The sequence below is a fragment of the Fistularia commersonii genome, chromosome 2 (assembly GCF_037954325.1).
Source record: "Fistularia commersonii isolate RoL2024-O1a breed Wild chromosome 2, RoL_Fcom_v1.0, whole genome shotgun sequence".
Taxonomy (NCBI): Eukaryota; Metazoa; Chordata; class Actinopteri; order Syngnathiformes; family Fistulariidae; genus Fistularia; species Fistularia commersonii.
This window is the reverse complement of record NC_141285.1, coordinates 21,717,679-21,736,911: the sequence shown is the minus strand read 5'-3', so window position 1 is coordinate 21,736,911 and position 19,233 is coordinate 21,717,679. Positions and strand designations below refer to the sequence as shown.

Here is a 19,233-nt window from a genome sequence, read left to right as displayed (position 1 = left end):
AACGCGAAGGTTCGGCTCGGCGCCTCCCTAGCATGTGCGCGCGCGTGTGTGTGTGTTTATATGAACGCGCTGTGCAGAAAGAGAGAATGGGAGGGATATAGAATTGAGTTGGAGACGGCAAGCGAGGGAGGGAATGAGAGAGAGGAGCAAGAAAGAGATAGAAAAGGAGCAGAGTAAAGGGGGGGAGGAAGAGAGAAGGAGGAGAGAGAAAAAGGTGGTAGTCGATATAATAAGCGGCTTACAGACGGTCTCTCTTCAACGGGGCAGACATCAGTGCTTTCTCTCTCTCTCTCTCTCTCTTTCTCCTTCTGTGTCGGCCTCTCTCGCTCTTCCCTCGCCCTCTTCCATCCCTCCATCCCCCCCCCCTCGCTCCGCTCCACCGAGATTAGCTCAAGCAAGCAGGATTTAATAATGCCTATTGATAAAATGTCCAAATATTCCTTTTCCCCATTAGAAAAACACAGACACACACACACGCACACATGCTGTCTGCATCTCGACTTGACAGTACAACACACACACACAATGACAGCCAAAGTAGCCATGGAGTGTCAGGACGTGCAAGCGAACGTCGTCCACGCAGAGATGGAACGGCGAGCCGTCCTGCAGCCCCACGTTACTTCTCCTCTCCCCGACCTCCTCGGACAGACAAGAAGAAGTATATCGTCGGGGGAAACGGAGGGGAACCATGGGATGTGAAACCCGGGTTTTTAGATTGACGGCTTTAAAAAATTATATTCCAGATATCCCGGAGTTTTGAAAATGTTCTTCTTTTTCCCTTTTCTCGTCACTCAATCTTCTCTTTTTGGGTAATTCTTCACGCTTTTGGTGGAAAATTCATTCATTCGCTCGTTCATTTGTTATCTCTGCTGTTTATAAGGGTCGTCACACGCGTCCATCCGCCCTCCCAGACTCCACAAAGAGATTCCTCCTGTTGCAATCCAACCAGGACCTTCTAGCTGCGAGGCAGAAGCGCTAACAGCTGCGCCGCTATATTAACTTTTTTTTTTTTTTTGATGTCATATTTCTTCAAAAGTTGTCCATTGAGAATTTTACCACAATTTTTCAGTGAAACCGTGAAAGACAAACCTGGACGTGATTCGGGTTCATTTGTTCGTTTCCAAAAACAATGTCCGGACCTCCTGCGCCACGCTGCAAAACATCCAACGTGGAGCTGAAGCACATTATTAAATTGCAGCAAAAGGTCAAAGGTTAAACATGAACCTGAACGTGCGTGTGTGTGTGTGTGTGTGTGTGTGTGTGTGAGATGCGTGCTGACACCCGAAAGCCACGACATCTTGGGTGGATGAACAGTAGAGGGAGGTAATGCGTCATCCGCAGAGGTGTGAGCCTTCCACCACAAGAAGAAGAAGCAGCTGCAGAAGGAGAAGGTGATGATGAAGAGGTGTGTGTGTGTGTGTGTGTGTGTGTGTGTGTGTGTGTGTCCAAGAAGTGAAATTGCCACTGCGAAAATTCCTTCTTGTCCTGAAACAAAACGGCATCATCTCGCCATATAAATCCACCTATTGGGCAACATGTGATTATCACACTCCTTATTATAATACAATGTGTGTGTGTGTGTGTGTGTGTGTGTGTGTGTGTGTGTGTGTGTGTGTTTGGAGGTAGACTATAGGGGAGAGGAAAAAAAAAATCAGTCCCCTTTTTTTGGATTTCATCACAATGCCAGATGAGGTTTGGAAGGTCATGTGACCTGAAATGTATGTACGTGTGTGTGTGTGTGTGTGTGCGTGTGTGTGTGAGTGTGTGTGTGTGTGTGACTGCCATAAACATGAAGTGAAATTCGAAAAATTCAGAGCATAACAAATAAACATGAATAACCTGGATTGTCCAATCTGACTTCTGTTCAGACCAACTATACTTTATGAACTGTTCAGTGTGTGTGTGTGTGTATGTGTGTGTGTGTCATATGTGTGTGTCTGTGTGTGAGAGAGAGCACTTAGCATTAAAGCTTTGTAAAGCATATGTGAATGTGATGGTTAATCCCAAAGTCCAATAACATTAATAGCCAGGGCTGATAGGAACTGTGTATGTGTGTTTGTGTGCATGCGTAATAAGCATGTTGTGTATGTGTGAGTGTGTGTGTGTGTGTGTGTGTGTGTGTGTGTACCTCCCAGGTAGAGGTGCACTGTAGGAAATGAAGGGATCAGGAGCGGAGAGCAGATTACTCCTCCTGCGGATAATGAAATTATTTCTCACCTTCAATTACGAGATGAGGGAAGGAAGCATCGCAGGTGTGTGTGAGCGCGTTAGCGTGCGCGTATCCATGCGTGCGTGCGTGCGTGCACGTGGTGAGTATCGGCTTAATGTAGTTATCAGTCCCGGGCACTCACCTCTGTGGACGGCGTTACACCATCAACACCGCGCATATGGACTCTGCTGCTGGGGAGTTGGCGTGGAAACTAAACGGCTGATTGTGCGACGGAGAATGTAAATGTGTATGATGGGATGGCGGCTCGGCGTCGTGTGTTTCACTCGTGTTAATTTTATACTTGAGAGGTTACAGTAGCCACTTTTGCTAATCTCCAACCCGCCACCCCTGCCGCCGCCGCCGCCATCCCTCCTACTGAAGTGGCTTTTTTCCCGCCGCACACTGTCCCCGGAAAAGTCGTGCAAAGAGATAAAAAGGCGGCGAGAAACAAAAACAGAAATGTGGGGGAGAGCAAGTAACTTCCACTTTCCAGGCGGAACATCAAGCTGACGGAGCAGAAGTTGATTCGGATGTTTTTGGGTAGCGTCGATTGAAAGTTAATCAAATAATAATTATAATCATAATTAATCAAATAATAATTATGAATTGCATTTAAATATTTGGCATGAGAAAAAACAAAATGTTTGTGTGCATGTTTTCTTCATCGTTGACTGACGACGGCTCGCCGTTATCTTAGCATTAGCGAGCCGTGTTAGCTCCAGCGTGTTTAGCGCTGAGGCGCTAACGGAGGGTTGAGGTGCTCGTGTGATTCCCGCGCTCATTTGCCGTAACGCGAAAACAAAATTTTTCGTTTTTCCACTTCTGCCTGGAAGCTTCTTCTATTTAAACTTAAACCGGTCCCATCTCATCTGCTAAATGTTGGTACAAATTAAAGTGCAGCTGAATTTTTTTTTGTGTGTGTCCTTAATTCATAGAAATGAAAGCCACAAATCCCAGCCTTGTTTTTATGTGTCCTTGAGTTGCAGACCGCGAAGACAATCGCGATGGAGAGTTACAAGTCTGGGACGTCACATTTAGCTAAAGCTAATTTGCTAATAACTTTTAAGCTCCTGCTCTGGACATACATTGGTGCACGTTTCCTAGCAGACACCTGAAAATCCCGCTAACTCATGACGGCTGCAGCGTCGCTCTTTCCTTGAGCGCGCCGCCCTCTTGACCCTCCGCTCACCACAGGAACTTCCGGGACGGCTAATCTGGCCTCGTTGGCTGTCAGTAATCACATGAAAAGGGATGGAATTATCCATCCATCCATCCATCCATCCATCCATCCATCCATCCCCTCCGTTTTCCTCTCCTTATCCAGAACGAGAGCCAAGTAGCCGCCCCGTGGTGTGCAGCAGGTCTTCCAGGGTTCTCATGCGAGGATCAGGCAGATGAAGTGGCTTAAGAGCTATTTCAAATATCCAAAGGGGATCCAGGTGCAATTTTGGGGTCAGCGAGCACCTGAAATAACTCCCCAAGCTATGCTATGCTAAGCTAACGGCTGTCACAGCTGCGCCGAGCAGTCATTTAGCTCTGTTACTTTGTCCGTTGAAACACACTTTTTCCTCTCCTTCTTTCTCCAGCCTCTGCCGGATCTCCCGCCGGGGGGACAGAGCGCCGCTCGGCGGGACCTCGGAGAGAAAGACGACGGGAGGAAAGAGGCGGCGACCGGGACGCGTGCACGTCGGAGAGGAAGCCGAGCGAGGTGAGACCTGGAAGGGGGGCTGGAGGCGGAGGGATAAGGTGTCAAGATGGGGTTAAGTGGGCTGCAATTCTTCTTTGTGCTACACACACACACACACACACACCTGTCTCTGTCACAATTTCATATCCACACACACTCGGCGTGTCTGCGGTCTCTCCACATGGAGCCGAGGCCTGAGATCGCTCCTAAGCCTCCTCGGCGGCTGATCCAATCAGGGATAAGGCGCCGCCCGCGCCGCCATCCGCTGACAGTCTGTCCGCTCATGTTGGCTGAGGCCCGGGATTAGAACGGACCCGCCGCTCGCCGCTGGCGTGTGAATGAATGAACGACAGCTTGCGTGTCTCCATATGTCGTGTAAATGAGAGGGTGAATTGTCAGACGGTCCGGGGTGAGCCCCGCCTCTCGGCCAATCACAGCAGGGGTGTGAATGAATGAATGAATGAATGAACTGAAGGTTATATGTCTCCACAGGACGTGTGAATGAAAGGGTGAATGTTTGCGCATCTCAATATGATCTGTGAACGAGCAAGCGAATGGTTTTATGTCTTTCTGATGCGTGAATGAGACGGATAATTGTTTTTGATCTATAAATGCAGCCCTGTGATTGGTTCAGGGCCAACCCGGTCTCTCGCCCCAATCAAAGCAGGATAATGAATGAATCAATCAATCAATGAATAAACGTATCTTTTTTTGCGACACAAATTGCGAAATCCTCGTCTAGACCTGGGAGCATTGTGATTGAAGGAGTGTCTTTTCTATTTTGATACACGTCTCACTGGAAATCACACACACACACACGTGCAAAATCAAATCTACCGGCAACAAAGAATGAGGCCCAGTGTCTTACGATTAATGGCAGCTCATAGAAAGAAAGCTGTCAGAGGAAGGTCACTGGAGGTGTCGCGTGATTGTCACTGCGATCTGGAGTACCTCCGCAGATATAATGACATTTATCAATATGCAAACACCGGGTTATTGAGTATTAGCCTTCCGCTACGCCCCCGATGTGCTTCATGCACCACCAACAACACGGCTCCTTGGAGCACGGCTCTGATGAACGGCACATCCCATAATAGGCTGGGAAACTGTATCCTATATGGACGGCGTTTCCTTCCCCGCCGACTCCAGAAACAGGATGCATCCGGAGCGCGGGCGCCACCGACTGGCAGCCGAGTCAATCCGGGTCAGACGGGCCGCTTCTGTCGAGTGTGTGAGGATTCTTAAGACGCGTGGATGAGAGGATGAATAGCTGTGTGTTTCTTGATGGACTACGGATGAGCGAATGCTTGTTCGACTCCATATGTGGCCCCGTGATTGGTCCGGGTCAGGGGTCGGCAACCGGCGGATCCTTCTGATCCGGCTTTTGAAAATAATTGAGTATTTAATTAATGTGTTGTATTTTATTTCTCTTTGCTTGTTTTTTAAAAATGTCATTTTAAAGTTGAACATTATGGCGATCTTGTAACACCGTGATAAAACGTGTTCAAATATTTTTGTGAATGCGACCGCACGCGGCGGTAAAACGATGACAGCAAACAGAGAGAGAGGACGGCGTTTGTGGTTTGCTGCCGGAGGATCATTTAAGTTCAGCTTTTTTTTTTTTCATAAATACAAGAAGGACTTAAATAGACATTGAGTATTTTGCTTAAAATTAACCTTCAACCTAATGTTTTTTTTGTTTTGGTTTTTTTTTTCCAGAGATTTGTTTATATGTAGCATAAAGCCAAAAAAAAAAAAAAATTCAAAAGGGTTGTGCGGCGTTCCCGGAAATGGTTCTTCGAGGGGTAAAGGTCGCCGACCCCTGGTCCAGGCTGAGCCCCGCCCCTCTCAATGACAGCTGGCTCCGAGGACCCGCTGTATCCAATCAGATGAGGTGTTATAAAACTCCTGACAGGAACAGGAGTTTTGTTTAAAATAACAACAAGGACCTCGGCGGTTCCGCGGCGATCCTACACGCCCGCCGTGAAAAGGCGGCGCAGCCGGGCCGCCGGCCTTTCACCGGCAGAGCAGGCAACTGAGATAAGCATCGACATTCTGGCCGGCAGAGTCTGCCTGGGAGACCCCCCCCCTCCCCCAACCCCCTTTTCCATCGGAATAAGTCTCATTCTTAACACGCGCCCGCGCACACTCCTTGCAGGGCCGTGCAGGCTTTCGATAAGCGTGGCCCTCCTCTCCCTCTCCCTCTCTCTCTCTGAGTAAACATCGTTTTGGATTAGGCAGAGTATAATGAGAGCAGGGGGCTATCTGCCCACCGCGCCTGCATTGTGGCCCCCCGCTCCTCTCCGAGGGGGCCGGCACCAATCTTTACTCTGCTATTTATCCCCCTCCTCTGATAGCTTACTTATCTGCGGCAGAATGCCAGGGCTGACTGCCTGTCTAACTGCCCCGGTAACTGCCTTCACGTCCGCCTGGCTGCACACCTGTCTCCCCCCCCCCCCGCCCGTCATCTCGTCCCGCGGCCGGCAGAAGCGTTGAGACAAATACACAACTATGTCTCGTTTTATCTCTTTAAACCCCAACCACACACACGCCAAAACACGCCCGCCCGTCACGGTGTCAAGTCCGCATGACGGGTTTCTTTTTGCCCCTTGCGTGGAGGCGGACGGCGCCGTGGCATGAGCGGTGGGAGACGGAGAACCGGCGCTATCTTGGGGAGGATGCTAATCCAAACGTCATCTCCGCATGGGTTTACGCTGACGGTCAACCTTTGTTTGGGAGGAGTCGCGCTCCCTGTAAGCAGATGGTGATCTTCGGTGTTCTGTGCGACCAGAGGGCCCAGACCGGACGACCTTGAAGATATGTAAGCAAAGCGGCGGCTCACAAACGCCACAGCCGCAGCCCCTGCGCGCTTTTTGGTGCTAAAGCTCCTCCTGCTATAAGGAAGCATCAGGATAAAGTGTCGCAAACAACATTTTTTTGGATCTTTTTCGCGTGCCTCCGTGGTAAAAGTGAGCGGCCCAATCAGAGTGCGCGCTCACTGACGGCGGTACGTCGCCAATTCCATCAGCCTAAAGGTTAAAACACATTTCACGGCGCAAAGGCTCATTTGGCTGCATCTGCTTCCACATGTGCGTGCAAAAAGCGAGCACTAAGCAACGCATCCACTAGAGAGCGGTGCAGAGGTCACTTCCGTTTCAGACAATAAAAAACATGGCGGTGGAGGAGGAGCCGGTGATAATGTACATTTTGGGAAAAGAGGTTGCACGTGTATGGAAAATTCTTCCCGCTGGTTCTACTGACACTGTATCGTCTGGGTGACACGGATTATCTCATTGGACGCATGTACGCACTGCTTCCGCTCAGTCAACAATTATATGAAAAATTACAGTTAGCGGTTAGCAGTTGGCACTTCAGAGCAAGAAGGTCTCCGTGGAGTCTCCATTCTCTACAGTTGCAACAGTGCAAAAACATGCCGAAGATTCATTGTAGACCCTAAATTGCCCAGACGTGTGTGTGAGAGAGTGACTGGTTGGAAGTCTTTGTGTGATTTGTGAATGAATGAATGGTTAGATGGCTCAGAATGGGGTGTGGATGAGAGGGTGAATGGTTTTATGTCTATATATGCAACCTGTGATGGACGGCGTCCTATCCAGGCCGAACCCCGCCTCTCGCCCAATCACAGACGGGATAGGAAGAGCTCAGGATAAGCAGTATATATATAATGAATGAATGACTGAATGAATGAATGAATGAATTGACGTTCAGGTGTAGCCTCAAAAGTCTGAATGGCACTAGAGGCACTTTGACAGAGGTACTTCCAGCAATATTACATAAACTGCTGATGTGCTTCATCTGCTCAGCATCCTCTACAATCCCCCTACCACTCTCCAAACACACACACCCACACACACTTAATTATAAAGCATTTGGAGTGAGGGGTGGGCTTAATATGATACATCAAAATTTTTCAACGTCATTTTTTTTTTTCCACCAGATGCCCTGCTCCCCTGCAAGGGGAAGCAGGGGGCCGGCAGGGCAGGGGTCGTGGGGGTCACCAAGGAACCAGAGTCAGGTGAGGTGACAGAAACAGAGTGAGAAACAACAGCGGCGCAAAATTGCAGAGTGGGAACGATCGAAAAGGGGGATGAGCGGGGAAGTGGGGGGTCTGACATGTGGCTAATAGACATATCAGCAGCAAGGTGCAGGGGGGGGGGGGGGGGGGTACGGCTGGCAGACGACGGTTTTGCAGAGCTCCGTTCATTGATTAGCATACAGACAGTGGCACGGGGTCCGTGTGACAACCTCAGATTACACCACACACACACACACACACACACACACACACACACACACACACAGATTGCATCTCGTCCCTCGGGAGAAAAAGCAAAGGACGTCAAATTACAGGGTGTCACCCGCACCGAGCTATCCGGTTCTTTGAATGTTAATATATATATATATGTATGAATGAACATTTCGGACAGGACGAAGAGAATCCAGGGAGAAAATGATGGCGTGCAGGGGCAGAAGGGTGGAGTAGGGATTAAAGGGGGAGGAGGGGGGGGTACAGAGAGGAGAGGAACCGGGCAGCTGAGTTTAAAATGACTGATAAGACGAGGGCCGGGGTGAAACGGGGTGTTCTGGGGTCAAAATATTTGCATCCTTTTTTCCAACTCCGGGTGCAAATCACTGTCCGGGAGTGTCGCGCATCAGAAAACGGGGCGGGGGCATCTCGGAATTGCCCCTCTTAAGACGCCCCGTGGCAAATATTAGCATTTTAAATTAGCCACCTTGGTTAGCCCCCTCCCCGTATGCCACTTACCACCCCTCAGCAAACACGGCGCCGTCCTGTTTCTTCAAGGAAACCCCAAAAAATAGGAGAAAAACAGCTCGGGATGTGACCCGCAATTAAATTCAGAGCGGGATCATCTGGGCTGTGTGTGAGGAGCCCATTAATTCCTTTGGCTTTATTTCACCGTGCGTCTCGATGTGGTTTCAATATAAATTTAAAAGAATATGCAAATGACGAAAACGCGTATTGCCGTTTCGCCGCGGCCGGCGCCATTCACCACCGCGCCGGCTTGATGACACAACGGATAGAAATGTTTAACCGGCGGGTCATTTTGATGCGAGTGTCACGCTGTTTGACATCCAAATCACCGGTTATTTCAGCTCAAATTGGCGCCCCTGTTGGCTTTACTTCAAAAACAGAGGCCCCGTCTCCAAATAAGTGAGATATTGTGTGAGGGGTAGGATGGGGGACGGGGGACGGGGGCGGCGTGAGGACGTGTCACTCAGGCTGCAAACACATGCAGCATGCCGAGTGGCAGTTGTACTTCTACACTTCAAGCGGTTTATCCCGTCGTCGTTTCGGTACGACCGACACTGAACGACGGTCCCGCAGATGGTCCGTGGTCTCCACTGAGATGGTCTCAAAGAGCTTTACGCAGGAGTGGTGGCAGAGCGGCCACGCAGGGCGCTAACCAGGCTGTCGGGAGCAACCGGCGGTTCGGTAGTCTGACGACTCTTCCATCTTTGGATGCGTCAACGATGACAACAAGGAGGAGTTGCGAGTTTTGTTGACTCCTACAAGTAACCAAGGTACTTGTTGGAGTCCACTAGCTCCAGCTCTTCACCCTGGATGGTGATCGGTACCTGTCTCCTCAGATTCTTCCGGAAGTCCACAACCACCTCCTTGGTACCACAGGGGTACCACGCGAGGCTACCACATTAACAACAAACTGGACTGGTCACACAACACTGATGCGCTCGACGGGAAGGGTCAGAGCAGGATGTTCTTCCTGAGGCTGAGGCCGTTTGGCACCTGTAGCTTCTCAAGACCTTCCCCCAGTCTATGGTAGGCAGCGCATCATCTTGGATACAGTGTGCTGGTGGGGCGTTGCCAGGACTAGTGAGGTCAATAGGCTCAATAAGGTAGTGAACCTGAACTGAACCTGGACCATCTTCAATCTGGGGCAGGGTGAAGGACAAACTGGGAGACATCCCGGACGATCCTTCCCACGCCCTGCACGACGAGCTGTGGCGGATCATACCGCCCCGCTGCGGAACCGAACGCTTAAGAAGCTCCATTGTCGGACTGAACAACAAATTTGGACGGCACACGACTTCCACATTCTCACTACCCGACCCCATTCATGTCATGCCCTGACTCTCTCTTATCCTTATTTGTCCCAGGCTGCACACATCCTGCCTACTTTTGTTTATTTCATTCATTGCTATTTATCTTTTGTTACTATTTATTTCTTCTCCCTGCACTTGCTGTTAACTAACTAGCCGTTAGCTAACTCTGCACTTATTCAGGCCAAAAAAAAGACGTTCCTCTGTTCTTCGTCGCTCCATTTCTCAATGCGTCTGTCAATTTTGTAATAAGAAAACAGCCGACCAGCAACCAGGATAAGTTTTAAAACTGTCCAAGAGGGTGATGTATAAACACATGAACACTATAAAAGGCGGTGAGCGAATGATGTGGTGGAAATGTGAACGTTGCGATGGAGGCCTAGCCTGATCCCTCACTGCCTGTTCCCCTGGAGGGGGAGGCTAGTTCCTGAAACCAAATACAAGCTGGATTTTTTTTTTTCTGTGCGTCAACAACAATTTAACCACTCAAATCCTTTGAAATGTCTTATTCAAATATTTAAACTGCGATTTCATTTCAATCAATTCCATGCAAAGCCCGCGGCGTTTTCATCCAGCCTTAAAACATGACCCGATAACTCGCTTCTGTTCGGGACTCGCCGGTTGTTAAACGGCGACTTGTTCCCACCTCGGGGTCAGAACATCGCAAGGAAAGAGATGAAAATGGAGAAAAAGATCAGTAGAGGAGGAAGAGGAAGGCAGCGGGGGGGTTCTTCGGGTGACACGATAATCATGCCATGAAAATCTGATCCAGTGACAGCCATAATTGAGTCACAGCTCCTCACTATTAGCCAAAAGAAACAGGAAATAATTGCGCGGAGTCTTTATCAGCACGGCGGTGAATCAGTATGAGCGCCGCGTCTGCCGTTGATAAGTTCTGGCGGAATATGGATCAAGAGGGAAATGGGATTTTTTTTTTTTTTTCCTGTCAAATAATATTGCGGTGTTTAATCCACGTAACAAATCTGGATTGTTTGGAGTCCGCCCGGGTGAATCGCGTCGATGCAAAAAGATCGACTCTACCCAAAGGATATTTGATCACTTTTTGTCGGCGGGGCGGCGGAATCAAACGCATGGCTACCCCTTAGCAACAGCTTGGTATTAAACAACGAAGAGAGGTTTTCGACGAGGTTACCGCGGCGGGAAAAAAGATGTAATTGCGTGAGAAAGAGTGAGGGTTTATCCGACAACCACACCGATTCCTTGAATGTCAGAATTTCCTTCGCGGCTGAGGGACAGCAAGCGAGAAGGAAGAGACGCCAAGAGAAACTACATCCAACATGGCGGCACAATAATAACACGGGTTCATTTAGAGACCTCAACGCTGTTTTTACTTTTGCAAGTGTGTGCACGTGTGTGTGTGCGTTTTGCATCAATTCTGCAAACATTACTTCGTGCAGGAAGTCGGGAGCAAGATAGTAAGATGGCTAACGGGGATGATGGAGGGTGTTAGCTTAAAGAGGCGGTGATTCAAATGGGAGTAGGCGTTGGTGGCGGGGTAGAGGGCGGCTAAACTAGGAGGCTCTGGAGGGGAAAGGGACCCCAAGTGTGTGTGTGTGTGTGTGTGTGTGTGTGTGTGTAAGGCTGCCTCGGGGCCCCCAGTGTGTTGGTGTTTCATTGAAGAGGCAGATGAACGGAGCAGATACAGAATCCCCCCCCCGGGGTGGCGGTGGGACATTATCTGAGCTGAAAGGACTTTAGCGCTCGGTTTGAGAGCGCGAACCTGGGAGCGACGGCAACCGCTACTCCTTCGCCCTCGTCTTCATTTCATCCTTTGCTTCGTCCCCCTGCTTTCAAGTCACTTCTACGCTCACCGTCATTCGCAGAGTAGCGGATTAACCCGGACGACTCCCGATCAATTAAAAACAAGAGTCAAGGCTAATTAAGAAATCGGTGATTTTTGCGAGACAGCGATATGGCAGCGAGAAGGTTCTCCTCGGGTTCCTCAGGATGCAAACACGTGCACGAGGCTGAACTGTTCAGATGGGTGAATGGTTGTATGTCTCCATATGATGTGAGTGAATGAGCAAATGGTTGTACGCCTTTATATGATGTGCGAAGAATTAATGGTTGTATGTTGATACGATCCGTGAATGAAAGGGTGAATTGTTGTATGTTTTCATGTGGTCTGTGAACAAGTGATTGAATGGTTGTTTGTTTGTTTGTTTCGAAGTTTATTAGGACAGTGTACAAATACATTAAGCACAGAGGCAGAGATGTTTGTACCAGATTATAGCTCATATTTAATTTCCATCTGTAGTCCTGTACAATACAAATATAAAACTGTATAAAATAGACAATATATATAAAATATACAGATAGGTTGGATTTGTGAATAAATGAATGAAAGGTTATTTGTCTCCATGTGATGTGTGAATGAGAGGGCGAATAGTCGTGCGTCTCGAAATGGCATGTGAATGCGAGGGTGAATGCTTGCGCGTCCCGCCGACCTGCGATGTACCGTCGACCGGTCCGGGGTGAAACCCCGCCCCCGCGACCATGAGTACGGCCCGATCAGAAAAAGATTAGATAAGAGATAAGAACAACTTTATTTATCCCGAAGGAAATTGTTGTGCCAGAGTTTCAAGCAAAAACGTAACAATAATAGATAATAGTGGGAAGGAGGGAGAATAAGAAATACAATAAAATATAAATTGTCAAGGTTAAGGCTATCAAGTGTTTTAAGGCCTTAAGTACAAAGATTTGAAGATTCCCTGCGGCTGAGGGAAGAGGAATTAAAAAGTCTGATAGCCTCAGGTAGGAAAAACCTCCTGTGGCGTTCAGTGGAGCTCCTTCGTTGTATCAATCTACGACTGAAAGAGCTCCGACAGGATGTCAGTGTGGCATGCAGGGGGTGATGGACGTTGTCCATGATGCCGAGGAGCTTCCTCAGCATCCTCCTCTCTGACGCCTGCACAACAGACTCCGGCTCCACTCCCAGGACAGACCCGGCTCTCCTGAGGAGCTTGTTGAGTCTGTTTGTGTCAGCTGGTGACACCACCGAGTGGTAAAACATCTGCAGCATGGTCCTGCGGACGTTGAAAGATCTGAGCCTCCTGAGGAAGAACAGGCGGCTCAGACCCTTCTTGAAGATGGCATTGGTGTTCAAGAATAGGAAATGAATGAATGAATGTGGGGGAAACGTGTAAATATTCTGCTGCGCCGCTCCTGGACTTCACCTCACCGTGAGGGTCCACGCCATTCTTCAAGACTCGCGCTCTCTCACCGGTCTCGGAATTTGACATTCCGAGAACACCAATTCGAGCGAAGCCGCCGCCGCCACCGCCACTCACTCTGATCCATGCGGCGTGTTTCTTTTAAGATTTATTTTTTTATATAAGACACTCACAGAGGGAGGCCGGATTGTCCTCGGCAATCACCGCCATTATCACACCGGGCGGAATTGCTAGGACTCACTGAGAAACAACGTTAGACGGTGCCATTCCCGCTCCTCCCGTCTAATCTCATCTCTCCACCCCTCTCCCCCGTTACCAACCCCGACCATCAGACGACTGACCACTCTCGCAGAATTCACCTCGGCTGTCACGCGGAGGAGGAGGAGGAGGGGAGGGTTTGAGAAGTATTACGAGGAAAGGCTTCTAGCTGAGCTTAACTGCATTACAGGACCAGGTAATATACCCTGAAAGTGTGAGCGAGAGAGGAGGGGAGCGGCGGAGGGCTTCTTGTGGGTACGACAGAAAGGAAGAAGTAGAAGGGTGAAAGCGAGGGTGGCGTGCGAGGAGGGGGGGGGGGGGGGGGGTCTTAAGTGAATTGTCAACTCAAATGCTCTAATAACAGTGCAAGGTCTGGGGTGGGGGGGGGTTGGAGGAGCACCCACGGATGCTAACAGGCTACACCCCGGGGCCAATGAAAGACCACTTAGCCCGACCGGCTTTCAGGTGTCGCTCCTCCATCTTCCCGCTGCTGGGGAGGGGGGGGGGGGGGCGGCAAAGAGGCATCGAGGGGGGGCTATAAGTTATATGATGCACGGGAGGCGGTACATATGTAAAGCGCCATGTCCGTCAAACGCCCCCGCCGATGTACTTCCCGAACGTGCTTTATGTCGGCTTGGTTGCTAAGCAAAACGTCCAATAGGAAGCGGAGTTCAGGGTTTGATTACGAGTTCCTCGGAGTGACGAAGGGGCTGCTGATGATATACGTTCATGAAATACACCGCAGGAGATTTATTATCTTTGCCGCTAGCGACCGAGCATTCTGCACAGCACCGCCCCACTAAGGCTTCCGGTGGTACCGCACCGTTAACACACGGGTGTTTCCATTCCTGGAAGGACTGGAGACACACCCTGATTTGACGATTTGAATATCCGTGCGGAAAAAAAAATAATAAACGTCTTGTGGCATCGAGCTGCAGTCTGGCATCGCTTCTGATTGCCTCCAATTTGCATAGAGGTTTTTATTCAACTCTGCTTTTTTTTTTTTTTTTTTTTTTTTTTTTGTTAAGACCCTTTTTTATATTGTTTTCCTCGCTTTGAGACCCAGGAGCATCACAAAAAAAGTAAATAAAAAAAAAAAAAATCAACTTGCAGCGGATAAGATGTGGCACCGCACCCACATCATGTTTTAGGACTCCCAGCGGGGGGGGTCATTCACCGCTCAGATGACCGACCGCTAATAGAGGATTGTCGTGCAAAGGGGCATGAAAGTAGAGACAGGAAATAGAAAGAGGAGGCTTAAAGACTCGCTCTTCAGCGCTGCTCGGAGAAACTTCTAACAGAGCTCATATTGGCTTCCATTCTGGCCCTCAGCGGCTCTGCAGGACCTCCACTTTCCATAAAGCCCATAGGCAGATCGCCGGCTCCCCGGGGCTCGGCGGCCATGATGACTCTATTCAGCGGCCCCTGCTAATGCTATGTTGATTGTCTGAGCACAGCTAGCATGTTGCGTGGCTAAACATGGGTCATTTCCTCGTTTCCCCCCACGTCTCTTTTCAAACGTCCAGGCGGGGAAGGGCCTTTGCCGGCGGCGCCGGGGGAGCGGCGGGACGGCGGATAAAGACGGGGCGGCGCGGCGCACGTAAGAGTCGTCGGTGCCGGAGAGCCGCAGCGGGGCGGCGGGGGCGCACAATCGCGTACAATCGGCGTAATGCAATTACAATATCCGGCACAGAAAAAAAAAAAACAAAACAAATAAGAAAAGCATTTCTGCTGCATCCCGAGGCAAACACAACAAAGTTGTCCGTGCCCCTTTCAGAGAGCGCCCATTGTGCCGGGCGACAATGGAGCCCTCTCGTCGTCATGTTCCAGCACAATGGATGTGGCCCCTTGGTCCAGCGGCTCATTGTACCACGGAAAAACCTCCTTTTCCACATTTGTATGTGTGTGTGTGCATATGAGTGCTCAATTGAGGAGAAATCGTTCACCTGTGCACCGTGAACCGTCCGCCAGATAAGCCCGTCCGAGAATATTTTCTCTGCGCAGGGTCTTATTTTTTTCTTTCGCCCGCGGCGGATTCTTCCCGGAGCTCGGAGCACAAAAGCCCGACACACTGGATTCTGAATGATTTTCTCAAAACTTTTTTTTTTTTTTTTTCCGCTCTACCTTTCTGAACAAACAGGTTAAAAAAAAAAAAAAAGATGAAAAAGAAATCCCACTAAGCAGTTTACCTCCAGAGACCAGAAGGAATGGAGCGCGGGAACGGTAGGAGATACCAAACCGTTCGCGGCAAATTTTTGTTTCGGGGATTCTGCGAAGAGGCTCTTGGAGTAAGAACGTCAATGTGCTTCAAAAGACCAAGACTGGAGCTCCGAGCAGGACCCTTCCTCAAACGGCCCGATGAGGCGCGACGTGATGGAATATTTGTTGCACATATATTGGTCCGTCTGAGCTTTTCATTCGCTTTCTGGAGCCGATCCCAGCTGCCATTAGGCGGGAGGCGGGGCTCACCCCGGGGCCGCCGGCGTTCATTCACGTCATAGAGACATACAACACTCTCACCTGGACAAGGACATATTTTTGGACAAAGGAGGCCGAGCTGTGAGAATAACGTTTTTTGATGTCTCCAGCGCTTGCAACGCCATCCAGCCTCCCCTGTTGATAAAACTGGTGTACACCTAGACCAGGGGTCGGCAACCCGCGGCTCTTTCATCCTTACACTGCAGCTCCGAGTGGCTTGGGAAAATAAATTATAAATTAAATAAATTATAAATTATAATAATTTATAGTAATTAATTAATATTATATATATATTAATTTATAATAATAAATTATAAATATTTAATTGAAGTGTATTTCATTTGTGTTGATTCCCTTTTTTTAACTTTTAGTTCTAAGTTGGAAGATTATTGTGATCTTGAAATATTAAATAAAATTATATTCATTATTTTTCGCCGCTCAAAATAACGTCACACTCGCGGAAGCCGGTATACCCGCCAGCCGGTAAAGTCCCAATTTGCAGATGCTGTGCGCAGAAGTTCAGGAGCAGAAGTCCCATAAAACGGGTAAAAGAAATATTTATGAAGATATTTTGCAAATATTTATTTTTTATTATTTACTGACACAGTGATTTTTTTTCCTGATTTATTTTTAAAATTCAGTTCAAGGCTCCGCTAAATGCTCTGAAAGCCCAAAGCTCAAAATGAGTTCATTACATGAATAAAATTTAATTTTCTCTGTAATACTTTGTGAATTTCAGAAGCAACACACGACACACTTATTTATACAAAGTGTAAAGGTAATAAAAAGCAATATATACAGCGGTACCTTTATTTTAGACGTCAAAAAGTAATTGCGGCTCCCAGTGTTTTCTTTTTCCGCGGAAACCGGGTCCAAATGGGCTATTTGGGTGTTACGGGTTGCCGACCCCTGACCTGGACGATAAGCTGGACTGGTCTGCTGAAGAAAGGACAGAGCAGGTTCTACTTCTTCAGAAGGCTGAGGTCCTTCAAAGTCTGCAACAAAGTCCTGTTGATGTTCTACCAGTCTGTAATGACCAGTGTGCTCTTCTATGCTGTGGTATGATGAGTGGTTGCACTGGGAAGAGAGACATCTGGACAAACTGGGGAGGAAGGGAGGGTCTGTGGTGGGCATGGAGCTGAAGACTCTCGCTACAACAGCTGAGAGGAGGACCCTGAGTAAGCTGCACTCTATACTGGACAATGACCGCCACCCCCTGCACGCCATCTTCACCAATTGGAGGAGTTTGTTCAGCTACAGACGCCGATCCCTTTCCTGCAGGACAGTCAGGTGGCGGAGCTCCTTTGTCCCCAGGGCCATAAGGTTGCTCAACGACACAGAGAAGATGTTTAGCAAAACGAACTGGACTGCATGAGCTCCACCCCCCACTTTCTGCACACTCATCTTCTGTCCCTGGTGGAAACTCTGATGCTACCCTGGACATCAATCTACTGCACTATCCTGCATAACTACTGCACTGCACGGAAGGACTTGCATAACACTAAACCAGTGGTTCTTAACCTGGGTTCGATCGAACCCTAGGGGTTCGGTGAGTCGGTCTCAGGGGTTCGGTGGAGCCTCTGCCGCAGAGGTCCACCCCTCGCTCTAGTCTGCAGTTAGTTGGCACAGTCATTGAAAGCGTCCTGCTCTGAGATTCTCAAAGGCAACAGCAGAAGTCACACTGAGGTAAGTTGTTTTGAGTTCATGCACTGTGTTGGTTTTGTTATTTGAACAAGGTGATATTAATGCACAATTCATTTCGTGCACCAGTGAAAAAAAATCATATTTTATTTTTTACGAAAGAAGGGTGCGGTGAATGACCATATGAAACTGGTGGGGTTCGGTGCCTCCAACAAGGTTAAGAACCACTGCACTAAACACTTTATTAGCACATTTTATTCTTCTTGGATTACGGCAAGGCACCTTATCAGGACACTTTTTTCTACCTCGTTGGATTATTTCTATTTAGTTAAATTATTTACTTACTTATTTTCTGACTGGTTGTATGTATGCGGATGCGTGCAATATGTTTGATCTGAAGTGAGTTCGTCGTTAAGCGAAACACCGTTTCTACCGTAAAGTATTTTACATACATATCGGCTATTTATACCGTGCTATTTTACCTTTTTTTTTTTTCATTTAATGTTTATATTTGCATGAATGTAAGCGCGGGTAAGCGCATACAATACATACACACTCACAACTCCGCTGCCAGCGCATTCAGCGCGTATTTTGATATTAGCGGAAAGCCCGTCATAACTACCGAGCCGTTGTTAAGTGAGGACCGCCTGGATTATGTGTCTGTTGCTTGACACCTTCAGGATCAATAAAGTATCTCTTTTCTACAACCGTTCACCCTCTCATTTCCCATAAAGACGAATCGACCGATTTGGAAGGTTCAATCCCTGGCTCCTCCTTTCTGCATTTCCAAGCATGGGGGAGGATATATGCTAAGCTAAAAGCTACCTAGCCTCCTGCTATCAGTCTCCGGAGATCAAACCGGTCAAGGTGAGAACCAGGATCACAACCCAACTGTTCCATACAAAAAGTTGGGACGTCAGACAAAGTAGGAACATCGTCTGGGAACACTTCCAATCCCGATTCGTAAAAGACAGCGGCTAGCACCTCGGCTAGCACCTCGGCCAGCACCTCGCATGGCGCGCGTGAATGGCTGATTACGGCGCTAATCAAGTGGGGGCCATTTACCAAACAATCATTCAAAATCATTCACGTCATATAGGAAGTTCCAAACATTCACTTTTAAGGGTCTCCAATAAACGTCCTGCATGATTTCCGGTTGCGGGAAGAACCCGGAGAGCCCGGAGACTCGGCGCACGGAGAAAATCAACCCCGTGGGAAGTTCCGCTTAAATCAGCGTTTCAAAGCGCAAAGCCGTGCAAATACTCCTGAATGAAGGGCGAAATAAATCGTGTCGTTTCACGGACGGGACTTGGGCGTCAGGCGGTTGAAGCGTCCGGGGCCGAAAATACAGGCGGCGGGAAAAACAAATTATTCAGACGGTGTGTGTCGCAGGGGCTGGAGTGATACGCTGTTTGACAGAGGCAGACAGACAATAGCCGACTGTCACAAGCCTTGAGATGAGTGGGAGGGGAGGAGGGAGTGCGCACGCACACACACACACACACACACACACACACACACACACACATTCAGGGTCAATAATTGAGTGGGAGGAATAGGCTTTCATTTTTTCTGCTGTCCTGGCCCCTCTACCCGCCGCCCTCTCTCTCTCAGAGACACTAGTCACCCTGTCATCGCTCGCCGCCAATTTGTTGCCACGGGTTACC

At 48.8% G+C, this 19,233-nt stretch overlaps 1 protein-coding gene across 1 annotated transcript in view; it reads right to left on the bottom strand.

The window, feature by feature from the left end:
• camkmt (calmodulin-lysine N-methyltransferase) overlaps positions 1-19,233 on the bottom strand; it is a 111,948-nt gene that overhangs the window by 33,142 nt on the left and 59,573 nt on the right. The gene's annotated exons all lie outside the window — the stretch shown is intronic.